General features: G+C 51.2%; 1 protein-coding gene across 1 annotated transcript in view; it reads right to left on the bottom strand.

Moving 5' to 3' along the window:
• Positions 1-13,719, bottom strand: part of FURIN (furin, paired basic amino acid cleaving enzyme) — a 369,732-nt gene that overhangs the window by 202,300 nt on the left and 153,713 nt on the right. The window lies entirely within an intron of this gene.

The raw sequence follows: 13,719 nt of genomic DNA, 5'->3' as shown, positions 1-13,719 counted from the left end.
AGACTGGACAGTCCCTGTAATTTAAAGTCGTAAGGGTAAGAGGGTTTACACCCAATGACCTTTCTGATTTGCACCAGTTGGTGACCATTCAACACCCCTCTGCCAAATCTTTATCTACATGGAAATGCAGCTCGGTGGCCATTTCAAAATGGGTTAAATAGATTCCCAAAAATACATTAGATTACGACACAAACGTTGTCTGGCTTCCCCTCAGGCATTGGAATTGGAATTTGAGATTCATGGGGGCACAGCGGGCAGGGGGGCGGCGGGGGTTGGGGGAGAGGGGCTTGGCAGTTACCAAGAAATTGTAATTTCTTTGGGTGATAATGTGGAGGTCCCGATTCGTGTCGATTGCGATAAACCCTGAAAAGGGGGGTATGAGGAATTTATCAAGAAAAATGGAGGCCACTCAGTCAATCCCTTTTCCCAGCAAGGTGTCCCTGTGCAGAGCCCAATGTCTTTAGTTACCCTCAGCATTACGGTGAGGGATATTACGCCTTGACCCTCAGAGCATGAAGTCCTCCATTGCCATCATGTGGTTATGGAGCCTTTTGCCCGCCATCCATTGTTTGTGGGTAAAGGAGTGCCTACCCAAGGCTGCAGAAGACCTCAGCCAAGGGTGAGCCTCAGCTCACACGAGTGCACGCAAGGGCAGACGGGCCCGTCCTCAGAGAGGCCCGCAAGAGGGGAGATGTTCTCCTGAAACGGCACCTTGTAGCTCCGCTCCTGTCCAACATCTACTCGCTCAAATGGAGCCACTGCCGCCACCATGATATGAAAGGCCAAATCAGGACCTTGGCGTCCTTGGTACGATTATAAACTAAGAGCGGGTGGAGTCTCCAGGCTGTTCCAGGCCAGTAATGCACACGGAGTCCAGTTCAGGTTTGGCCACACAATGAGACGCCAGTATCATCAGAAAGTGGAGCAACCGTGGACCAGCAGCCACCAACCGGCACGCCACAAAGCGTTCTACCACACACCAAGAGAAACGACGATACAAGTGAATGTGTCGGTGGCACTGCTGTCCCCCCCCTTACTGGTCAATCACCATTACAGCACAAAAGAATTAAGAACTGCACCTGGATGGATCAAATACTGGTTTTTATATGTAACGGCATCTATTTTTCTGTTGCTTTCGGTGCAGTATTAAACATCACGGGTTTCAAAGTAAAGTCATACAGTTATACATAAGACAACAAAACATCAAGTCAAACATTAAACAGTGAACAGAGTGCAGTTCTCTACTGTCGATGTATAGCAACAGGGGTCAAAAATAGACGATTGAGACAAATGTACAGAATGGATTTGACTATCAAACAGTGTGGAAACATTGAAAACACTGGTTGGAAAGTTGGTCTACACCAAGGTGTTTCAGCCGTCTATGGGGGCTGGATGCACCTCATCAGGACGGGGAACTGTATGGTTGGGAGGTTCAAGGTCGCAGTGGACTCCTGAAGCCCTCCTGGGCAGAATAGGGCTTTTTCCAGAAGCCCCGATTTATTAAAAATACCACACCCCGAGGTAAGGACCTGGAACTTTAGGCGAGCCAAGTGTGGTGAATAGGAGGGAGGAGCCTGGGTGGTGCGCACGAAATGCACTGCACCGCTGTTGGGTATTGAAAGCATGGACACATGCATCTCAGCCAAGAAAGTCAGTGTGGTCAGGAGAACAAAGGCACACGAAAACCAGCCAATCCTGAAGCTGAGCAACAAAACTCAAATGGGCTAACACTCATTGACACTAACAAGGATTGCTCTACACCCCTCAACCCCCACTCCCGTTTTTCTAGTCTGGGTTGAGTGTAAGATGGTCTCTGTCCCAAAAGGATAAACCCACGAGGTAAGACTGCAAGCAGGAAACTATCCCTCCAATGAACTGGAACTCACCCCACAATCTGCCAGCCGTCCGCCCCACTCTCAGAGGGAGCTCTGCCTGCGGCTGCAGAAACGCCAATAACCACCACAAGCACAGCCCTCCACGCACCACAAGCACAGCCCTCCACGCACCACAAGCACAGCCCTCCACGCACCACAAGCACAGCCCTCCACGCACCACAAGCACAGCCCTCCACGCACCACAAGCACAGCCCTCCACGCACCACAAGCACAGCCCTCCACGCACCACAAGCACAGCCCTCCACGCACCACAAGCACAGCCCTCCACGCACCACAAGCACAGCCCTCCACGCACCACAAGCACAGCCCTCCACGCACCACAAGCACAGCCCTCCACGCACCACAAGCACAGCCCTCCACGCACCACAAGCACAGCCCTCCACGCACCACAAGCACAGACCTCCACACACCACAAGCACAGACCTCCACACACCACAAGCACAGACCCCGGCACCACAAGCACAGCCCTCTTCTGTGTATGGATGGTGAGGCTTCGCTGATGGGATCTCATGGCCCCGAAAGTGAAGCTTTTGTCTCTGCAGAACGTGCAAAGGTTTGGCCCATGGTGATGCCACAGCGTGGTAAAGCTAAGAGACCCAACTGGAATATACCGCAGTCAAGGAGAACTGGAGACTAGGGTTCCATGAAGCCAGGCCATATGTGTAATCAAAGAGTGCAAGGTGGGTGGCCACTTCTTGCAGGCACTCAACGGGAGAGATTTGGGGTTTCTAAAGCTCCCCTGAAGGTGGCTAGTGAAAGCAGGGAGCAAGAGCACGGCAGGGGGGAGGGGGCGCAGAGAGGAGTTCAAGCCATCAACCCTGGAAATAAAGTTCCAATTGAAATTAGATCCGTTTCAACTCAATTGGCCGTCAAATATCATGGCTGCAACCCTTGGAAAACATGTTGCATGTTGCTCTCGTCATGCCTACTCTGTCCCCTGCCGGGGACACCGCTCCACTACGGTTTTTGGTAAACTTCTACCACTGGTTCAAAGGTCAGGTGACCCAATTAGCTAGATAAACATTTAATATGAGCTAGGAACTTCTAGCAACCACTGCAGTGTGGCTGTGCGTAAACCCAACGCCGTGACCCGCAGGCCACCCTAGGCACCTACCGTGGACACCCCTCGGACACGCCCCCATCTAGCTTTCCTTCAGAATTTCAGAGCCAGATCCCAGACGAAACAGGTTTTCTACTAGAACATGTCAAAGATATCAAAAACGGTTCTCACGAGCAGAGAATCGACCCCAAGGGAGAGATTCCATTTTATGCATAAACCTTTCTGCTGGTCACACACCCCCCCCCAGTCCCCCTCCAACCCTCCAGGGATCCGGTTCTGAAAACTTACTCAAAATAACTTATTCCAGCTAAAAAAAAAAAGCAGTGTCCAACCCACACTGCATTCCTCCGATGGAACAATAGCAGACCGACCCGCTGGGAGCACTGGCACCTTTACACCTGGGGGGCAAGTACAACAGTGGCCCCAGACCACCATTTAATCTGTATGTTATGTATTCTAAACTACTGAAGAAACAAAGCAGAAAGAAAACAAAACAATTAAGTGCTGTATAACCCAGCGTTTTATTTTAAAATAAAAAACAGAGAAGAGACAAGTCACTACATCTGGCTTGAGTAACTATCAGCGACTCTACGCAATTTCAACGCAATGGGTGTGTGACTGCACGGATGTCCTGCACAAGTCACCCTACCCTGCCCACTTGAAGTGCCGGAGACCATGTTTTGCCTGGAAAGGTCAGCCAGCCCTGGCACAGGTGTGTATTTGGTGACGCAGTGCAGCCACCAGGTCTGTGGCCTGCAAAGTGCATGCGGTGGCAGGGCCGCAGGGCTGTGCTTCCACCAGAAGGGCCCCCCGGCAGCAAGTATTCTCTGGTGTTCCACAGCACCCTTGCCCGACGGTTGTTTTGAAATCGTTTTCATGGTGCTTGCTACATGACCAAGACCCAAACCCTCAATAACTGCTTTAACTAAAAAGCATCTGGGGACTATCAAAAATGCGCTCTAGTGGCAGTGCACTTCCGCACCGCAAGCTGAAGCCTGGCATAACAGATGGCAGATCCGATCCAATCCTACGGCGGAACAGACGGCAGATCCAATCCAATCCCACGGCGGAACAGACGGCAGATCCAATCCAATCCCACGGCGGAACAGACGGCAGATCCGATCCAATCCCACGGCGGAACAGACGGCAGATCCGATCCGACCCCACGGCGGAACAGACGGCAGATCCGATCCGACCCCACGGCGGAACAGACGGCAGATCCGACCCAATCCCACGGCAGAACAGACGGCAGATCCGACCCAATCCCACGGCGGAACAGACGGCAGATCCGACCCAATCCCACGGCGGAACAGACGGCGGAACAGACGGCGGAACAGACGGCAGATCCGATCCAATCCCACGGCGGAACAGACGGCAGATCCGATCCGACCCCACGGCGGAACAGACGGCAGATCCGATCCGACCCCACGGCGGAACAGACGGCAGATCCGATCCGACCCCACGGCGGAACAGACGGCAGATCCGACCCAATCCCACGGCAGAACAGACGGCAGATCCGACCCAATCCCACGGCGGAACAGACGGCAGATCCGACCCAATCCCACGGCGGAACAGACGGCGGAACAGACGGCAGATCCGATCCAATCCCACGGCGGAACAGAGGCAGATCCGATCCAATCCCACGGCGGAACAGACGGCAGATCCGATCCAATCCCACGGCGGAACAGACGGCAGATCCGATCCAATCCCACGGCGGAACAGACGGCAGATCCGATCCAATCCCACGGCGGAACAGACGGCAGATCCGATCCAATCCCACGGCGGAACAGACGGCAGATCCGATCCAATCCCACGGCGGAACAGACGGCAGATCCGATCCAATCCCACGGCGGAACAGACGGCAGATCCGATCCAATCCCACGGCGGAACAGACGGCAGATCCGATCCAATCCCACGGCGGAACAGACGGCAGATCCGATCCAATCCCAAGGCGGAACAGACGGCAGATCCCCAGGCGGAACAGACGGCCCTGCTTTTTAGTTTTTATGAAGGTTAGAGCATCATGGACTCCCAATATTGCCAGACAGGTGGGCTGAGGAAGTGGCGGATAAAGGGATTCGTCCTGTCTCATGCAACTTTGCGTGTGTGGTCAAGCTGCGATCTCAAATCCGGCCGCGGTTTCCAAATCCCAGATCTTCTACTATACTAGTTTGAGTCAAATATAGATATTAAGAGCATGGCAATGGATCACCATCTCCCTAAGCCCCATCCCCTCAAATAAAGCTATAGATGCATATATAGTCCACCTGAGGGAACCGACCCGCCTTCATACCTCCGAGGACAGTGGGACACGCATCTCTCCTGTATTTGTGGCGTTTCTTGGACTCGCTGCATTAGTTCATCATTTCTTGTAATTTTAGCCCACAGGGGAAGTTGCTGGGACTGTCCCAAGAAGCAGCGCAGCCTCTGCTGTGCACCCTTTAAATGGCCACAAACGGAGCAACACTACGTGCTCCTACACCACGCCCGGGTCAGGCGCCTTCTGTTCTGCAGGCTGAGGAAAAACACCCCTACCACAATTGGAGCAGCGCACTGGGTAAGGGGGTTTGTCCACAAGGGTAACATTTAGCAAAGTGGGGACGCCACGATGGGACCCCAACTTCCCTGGTTGTGCACTTTGTCAGCAGAGCACATCTCCTTCCAAGAGGCCCATAGTTGTCAGGAGTCCGGATTTCCATCACACATGAGAACTCAGCCTGACAAGGACCAACCCCCGCTGGGTACTGGGCAAAGGCGGCACAATGCACGCTGCGCGCAGGTGGTGGCCCCAGAATAATTAGAAGCAACCCACGGTGCACAACAGTGAACTGACGAATCTCCAGTGAACACGGCATTAAAGCTCATCTCCGCTGCTGTGGGCTTTACTCTTCACGGACGCCGAGTGGGGTGCTTGAGGGTGGGCCAGAGGGTCTTGGCAGCATTGCTCTGATGGTACAGACACCATTCACAGTCCAGAATACCGACAATCCTGGCAGTGTTGGGAATGCTGGATGCACACAGGCAGGGCAGACACAGTAAGGACTGCACAGCACCGAGCACATTTGCTACCATGCCTGGGTGCAGGGACTATTCCATCCCCTTATTGTTCATAAGATGGTCAGCAAAGACATGCATGTCCGTTTAGACTTAGCACCGCCAGAGAAAGCCCGGAGTAGTTAGGGTGCAGAGGTGACACGTCACATTAAGCCTTCCTGTGTCTGGGGTGGTGAAGCCTTGCACCCGGGGGTCTCTCTTCCGCAGAAACTAACTTGGCAACAGGTTTAATGGCCACTAAGCGCGTGCTGGCTGAGTTCTTAAACCCAAGCTCTGCATTATTTGCTCCAAACTGGCAGAACATGGCAGGGGAAACCCCCCTCCAGAGTGGAGGCTGTGCACACTGGGCAAATCATGAGAACTCCCTGTAAAAATACAGAGATTCCAAACGTCAACCAAAGTGCTTTGCAAGAGGCCAAGTTCAACTACTGTAGCAGGTCGCAAACTTACTTTTCAAACGTGAAGAATTTTGATAGAATCATATTCCTCTCAAACCCTTTAATTTCTTTGAGAGGAAAGAACCCAAACTTGCAGGAACGTTAGCGACTCTCGCCTTCTGTGTTTATTTCCACAAGGCAAGATGGCTGGCGGTTGAGTGGTTGCCTAGAGACAAGTAGGGGCAATACAATGTCAACCATCTACCCCAATTCTAGGGCATAGTTCCTGGTTAAAAACAGGAAATCCTTTCTTTAGTTTGCGTTGAGAGGGAGGGTGCAAGGCAATGCATGCTGGGAAGCTTGCTGCTGGTGAATTAGCTCAGGGGGTTCAGTTTGGCTGCCCGAGTCTTGGATCCGTTTGGATACTTCCTGCCGGGTGTTGAATCCAGTAAGGCCTCGCTCACCAATCGCTCCCCCAAGTGTCCCTACAACTCACCTACATTCTAGTCCTTTCAGCCGCAGGGTATTCGCTAGTTACAGACAAGGACCCCCACTACCCACGTGACGCAAAATACAGAATCTCTAGGCTGCCTCACTATCCATGTGACAGCGAAATACAGAACCTCTAGGCTGCCTCACGATCCACGTGATGGCGAAATACAGAACCTCTAGGCTGCCTCACGATCCACGTGACGGCGAAATACAGAACCTCTAGGCTGCCTCACGATCCACGTGACGGCGAAATACAGAACCTCTAGGCTGCCTCACTATCTATGTGATGGTGAAATACAGAACCTCTAGGCTGCCTCACTATCCATGTGACAGCGAAATACAGAACCTCTAGGCTGCCTCACTATCTATGTGATGGTGAAATACAGAACCTCTAGGCTGCCTCACTATCCATGTGACAGCGAAATACAGAACCTCTAGGCTGCCTCACGATCCACGTGACGGCGAAATACAGAACCTCTAGGCAGCCTCACTATCCACGTGAAGGCGAAATACAGAACCTCTAGGCTGCCTCACTATCTATGTGATGGTGAAATACAGAACCTCTAGGCTACCTCACTATCTATGTGATGGTGAAATACAGAACCTCTAGGCTGCCTCACTATCCACGTGACGGCGAAATACAGAACCTCTAGGCAGCCTCACGATCCGCGTGACAGCAAAAGACAGAACCTCTAGGCTGCCTCACGATCCGCGTGAAATACAGAACCTTTAGGCGGCCTCACTATCCACGTGACGGCGAAATACAGAACCTCTAGACTGCCTCACTATCCACGTGACAGTGAAATACAGAACCTCTAGGCTGCCTCACGATCCGCGTGACAGCAAAAGACAGAACCTCTAGGCTGCCTCACGATCCGCGTGACAGCAAAAGACAGAACCTCTAGGCTGCCTCACGATCCGCGTGACGGCGTGGACCAGCAGATCATCACTGTGGTTGGATGACATAGGTACATGGCGACAGTAGGAACTAAGCCTGCCCTTTTCTGAAAACATATTTTCCCCCTAAAATGCAGTTATCTGTAAAAATGCAGGGACTCGAGTGCTGGCAACAAATTGTTGCTTCTGCGAAAGACTGGAGCCGTGGAGTCCCACTTCCGTTTCCTGCCGCCAAGATGGCTGCACCCCCAGACCAGCCTCGCCCTCCTCTCACCACACAGTGTGGCTCCCCAACCTGCCCGTTCCATTGCACCCTCTTCCCAGAGGGAGAACACTGGACGATTCATAGGTAACCAAGTGCCACTTCGTGCAGTGCCCGGACCTTCTGACCCTGTCACGGAGCTCGGAGCCAGGCTCTATGGGAAAACCGCCCCCCCCTCCCCCCCTTTCCCTCCCCATGCTGGGAAAATAGCTGGGTGCATTGGCGTCTCTCATGGCGCAGCCTTGGTAGTCATTCCCGCAAAGTAATGTATTAAAGAACTATAAAAACGTGATCATTTAAAAACACACAAGGCAATAAACACCTTATAGGCAGACAGACGACCAAGAGCACACATTCAGCCGGCAGACCCAGAGAGCGCGCATTCACAAGGCAGACCCAGAGAGCGCGCATTCACCCGGCAGACCCAGAGAGCGCGCATTCACAAGGCAGACCCAGAGAGCGCGCATTCACAAGGCAGACCCAGAGAGCGCGCATTCACAAGGCAGACCCAGAGAGCGCGCATTCAGCCGGCAGACCCAGAGAGCGCGCATTCACAAGGCAGACCCAGAGAGCGCGCATTCACAAGGCAGACCCAGAGAGCGCGCATTCACAAGGCAGACCCAGAGAGCGCGCATTCACAAGGCAGACCCAGAGAGCGCGCATTCACAAGGCAGACCCAGAGAGCGCGCATTCACAAGGCAGACCCAGAGAGCGCGCATTCAGCCGGCAGACCCAGAGAGCGCGCATTCAGCCGGCAGACCCAGAGAGCGCGCATTCAGCCGGCAGACCCAGAGAGGGCGCATTCAGCCGGCAGACCCAGAGAGCGCGCATTCACAAGGCAGACCCAGAGAGGGCGCATTCACAAGGCAGACCCAGAGAGCGCGCATTCACAAGGCAGACCCAGAGAGGGCGCATTCACAAGGCAGACCCAGAGAGGGCGCATTCACAAGGCAGACCCAGAGAGGGCGCATTCACAAGGCAGACCCAGAGAGGGCGCATTCACAAGGCAGACCCAGAGAGCGCGCATTCACAAGGCAGACCCAGAGAGGGCGCATTCACAAGGCAGACCCAGAGAGGGCGCATTCACAAGGCAGACCCAGAGAGCGCGCATTCACAAGGCAGACCCAGAGAGCGCGCATTCACAAGGCAGACCCAGAGAGCGCGCATTCACAAGGCAGACCCAGAGAGCGCGCATTCACAAGGCAGACCCAGAGAGCGCGCATTCACAAGGCAGACCCAGAGAGCGTGCATTCACAAGGCAGACCCACATTCACAAGGCAGACCCAGAGTGGGCACATTCACCCGGCAGACCCAGAAATAATTTCCCAGAAAAGCCACTTCAGTGCCCAGGAAGCGAGGAAAGGGCATTGGAAATCTACATTAAAGTAAGTTTGGGGTATTGAGACGAGTTGACCCAAAATAAAATGACAGACTAATGGCACGAGTGGAATCAGTTGGACACAGTAACACTGCAGCTACAAGACCCTCGCGCCACTGGCTCATAGACCCACATCGCGGACCACAGCACTAATAAGCCAATTGAGGGGGGTAGACACATCACAGTATGCCAGGTACAGCACGTCCAGTTTAAGAGGCCACCACAAGCTAAATTGAGACCAGAGGCGTTGAGTCAATCTCACGGCTCTCCCTGCCAAAGATGACAGCACCTGGTGAACACAAACATTAGCCAGCTGTCAGTGTGTCCACACAGGAGAGACCTTAAAATAGGACTTCTCACCAGACTGCCTCCACAGTCAGCATGAGTAGCGCACACATTCGCAGCCAAATTGAAGCGTCGTGGGGCTGTATTCTGGCTACTTTAGCTTCCATTTGAAACTTAACGTAGCGGCAAGTGGCGTTTTCGAGCCCATCTGCAATGGATTGAAAGGACGACTGGTAAAAAGGTGCAAAAGAAGGACGATTTAGGGTGATAGACTTTATGGGAGTGGGGGGGCAGCTGTGTGGAAGAATGGCAACAGTCTCACTAAAGGAACTGCCACAAGAAGCGCAAAGCACAACTCTTCCATGCTAGGACTCTTACCCAAGGCCATAGACGATCTGCCGGAAAACAACGCAGAGCTATAGCGAGGAAACACCAAGCACAGCTATTGCTGAAAACGATGCCTCAATATAGATCGAGATATACTATACATTACACACCGTAATCGTATTTCTGATGCTTGTATCTACTTAGACTCACATACTATGCATAGGCTGACATCTAGTTGAAGCTGCAGAGTATTACAGCTGTTTTTGAAACTCGAAAAGGGACATCGACAGGGTGTGCCAGTAATACTAGCCCTAGTGTGACATCCATTGTACCCATGGTCCTTCACGTGTCAAGGTGTCTCAGATTGTTTGGTTTCTGACATGAGGTAGTATGAAGTGTAGCGTGAGTACAGGTATATTAAAGCAGATGTGTATCAGATAAGCTCATATAAACATCCATGCACCTTCTGTCCAAGGGGAGGAAGGGTGGGCACATATGAATCCAAGCAGATACAAGCATCAGAAATACGATTATGGTGAGTAATGAAATGCAGTCACCTTCTCTGTCTGTTGCTGAGAGACAAACGGTCTGTTTTCCAGAGCGGTCAGGTCTTCTTTACATAGTACTGGACCACTCTCCTTACATCTAGTTTATGGAGTTCTCTCAGCTGAGTTTGATGTGTTCTGAAAGAAGGCCGGTAGCTTAATGGATTGGTTCACGTGAAATTTGGAAATTAATTTAGATGAGAGCCTAGGGTGAGTTCGTAAAACCAATTTGTCTTGGTGGATGACAAAGAACGGGTCCTGCACTGACAATGCTTGAAGTTCACTTACTCTTTAGGGCTGTGCCGAACAGCATCTTTACTATTCGGCCGAATACCGAATAGTTTGTTAACTATTCGGCCAAAGTCAAATAGTTGCTTTATTTAATAAATCATGTTCCAAACTTGAAAAAAAACTTTTTAAAAACAATAAAACACCATTTTAAATGCATTCCATACATGCATTTCTCTTCATTGTAATCAAGGCAACATCTTTATTTAAAGTATAAAAGCCAGAAAAAAGCAGATTTAACCAAAATGAAGGGACCAGATGTACAGAGGGTTGTTTCATAGTCAAAACCAGTGCCAGTTAAACGTAGGAAGCTTCACAATTGCAAAAGGACTAGGTTGCAATTAACAACATTTATATTGTAATTTGCAACTGCCTTTGTGAATCAGACGCTTTGCATTCTCTATCCAGTTGCAAAGTCGCTGCGGTGGAGTTTCAAAACGTCTTTGCAGCTCACATAGAAATGTCTAAAATGGTTCATGTTGGCTTATGCAGGACCCAAGTCAAGAGGAAATCTGAAATCAGTGAACTCCATTTCACAACTATTCACCCCAACCCCTCACAGGCCAACCAAAGGAGAGGACCCTCCCAGAGAGGCTGTTTGTGTTTGGTGAATGGGTGCGCACTTGTTCATTTATTACTTGATTTTGCACATCAGGTCTAACTATTCAATGCATTAATTAAAAAAATACAAAAAATATGGTAATTCGGGATCATACATAGGGGGAAGTTTGTTTACACAAACATGTGCTAGCATAGACAGATTTGGAGAATGTGCCCCCTTGCTTGTGGATATAGAACATTGCAGTGGTGCAGTCTGTGAGAACTTGTACTGACTGACTGCTCAGGTGAGCTTCGAATGCTTGAAGCACTTTGAACACCACTAGAAGTTCCAGCAGGTTGATGTGGTTCTGTGCAGTGATGCGTGTCCACAGACCATGTGCTGTGTGCTGAAGGTGATGTGCCCCCCACCCGGACAGTGATGCGCCTGTTCTAACTACCGCTTGCACAGCCAGATCGTGGAAGGGTTTTCCCTTCAACAGATTCTCCTTTGTCCATCAGCGGAGCGCTTGTACTAGTGTTGGTGAAACCACCACTAGATGGTCCCACTAACTGCTTGCCTGAAACCACCGTTTTGCCAACCATTCCTGCATGTGTCGCAGGCGCGAGTGAGGAATCAGGTAAATGCAAGATGCCATGATGCCAAGCAAACACATCCGGTGACCGGCTTTGCACCGAGGTATTTGCAGTAGCATGTTTTAGACTCTTTCCTTTGACTGGAAAGACCAGCCCTTCCTCCGTATTTATGAAAGCTCCTAGGAATGGTCTTGTTTGATACAAGGTTTGATTTCTTCTCGTTTATAGAGAAACCCAACTGGAAAAGAAGGTTTATTGTTACTTATGTATTTTGCCTGGAAATTTATGGTGACTCCGCTGTGATCAGCCAGTCGTCCAGGTAGGGGTACACTGGGATTGCCTCCCTGAGCAGGTGCGCTGCCAGCACCGCCAGTACCTTGCAGAATACCCTTGGAGCAGTTGCTATTCCGAAGTGTAGCACCTTGAATTGGTAGTGCTGGTTCGCTAACTTGAAACACAAGAATCTTCTGTGCGCTGGGAACATTGAAATATGAAAATAGGCATCTTTCATATCCAAGGTTGCCATGTAATCCCCCCTCGCCCCCGCTTTAGCAGACGGATTACTTCTTGAAGCGTTGTCATGCAGAATTTGTGGCTTGACATAGGTGTTTGCTGGGCGTAGGTCTAATACTGGGTGCATTGTTAGATCTTTAACAAGGCAGTATGTTGAATAGATAAACCCTGGTTTACCTGGTTCGCTGGGATGATTTTGATCGCATCCTTGAGCAGCAGCATTGAAACATGCTCCTCCTTCGTGGTTTGTTATTGCCGCAGGTAGATGGATCGAGAGTCGAGTAGTTCCACCCCATAACTGGCCACCGCGGTGTTGATGGCACCCACTTGTCCGAGGTGATTCCCTCCCATGCGTGGGTGAAGTGTGTAATCCGCCCTCCTATTGGAGAGGCATGGGAGGGGACCTGAAGCAGGTGGTTATTGTTTAGGAGGTGTTGCGCCACCTCTGGAAGTGGAACACCTCACCCGGGCAAGAGATCTACGCTGGCTCTTTGGAAACCTTGCAAGGCCTGTCCCCGATTGGTTCACTAGAATGAGCCCTGACTTTGGCCATAACCGGAACCCCTTTGTTAGTTTTGCCCTCGAAAGCGACGAAAATTGCTTCCGCCTCTCTGGCCAGGTGGCTTATTCATTAGCTGGACTAATGATTTAAGAGTGTCATAATCGTCCTTGGCCAACTTTAATGCATCCTCAACGGCTTTCCCGAATAGGACATTGGGTTCTCTGGGCATGTTTAGGAGTGTTGCCTGGGTCTCCAGTTTGAATCCAGACAGGCGAAGCCATGCATGGCATTTCAATATTGTCCCCTCTGCGATGATTCTGCTGCGTTGTCTGCGGCATCCAAGTTATTCTTCAGATGCTTCTTCAGGATGCAACTTGATATCGCCTTTCCCTCCGCTACTGCGAGGGATAGCTGGGATTTGAGGGGTTCAGGTGCTGATGCCATTAGTGTTGCAACTTCATCCCACTTATGGCAGTTGTAAATTGCCAACAGTGTGGTATTGTTTTACAATCCATGTCTGAAAGGCCGCTGAGGTGGCCACTTTCCTCCCTAGAGTGTAAAGTGTGTTGCTTTCCTTATCCTGGGGAGCTTCAGATGAGGCTAGCGGTGTTCCTGCCCTCTTTCGTGTAGTGGTCACTACTAACGGGTCTGCTTTCAGTTGACCCCTTATATAAAAAAAAAAGAGGATCTGTAGGCACAGGGTGGAACAT

The sequence above is a fragment of the Ambystoma mexicanum genome, chromosome 11 (genome assembly GCF_040938575.1).
Source record: "Ambystoma mexicanum isolate Mex_15411 chromosome 11, UKY_AmexF1_1, whole genome shotgun sequence".
Lineage (NCBI taxonomy): Eukaryota > Metazoa > Chordata > Amphibia > Caudata > Ambystomatidae > Ambystoma > Ambystoma mexicanum.
Note: the sequence above shows the minus strand (reverse complement) of the source record. Positions and strands in the feature narration are given on the sequence as shown.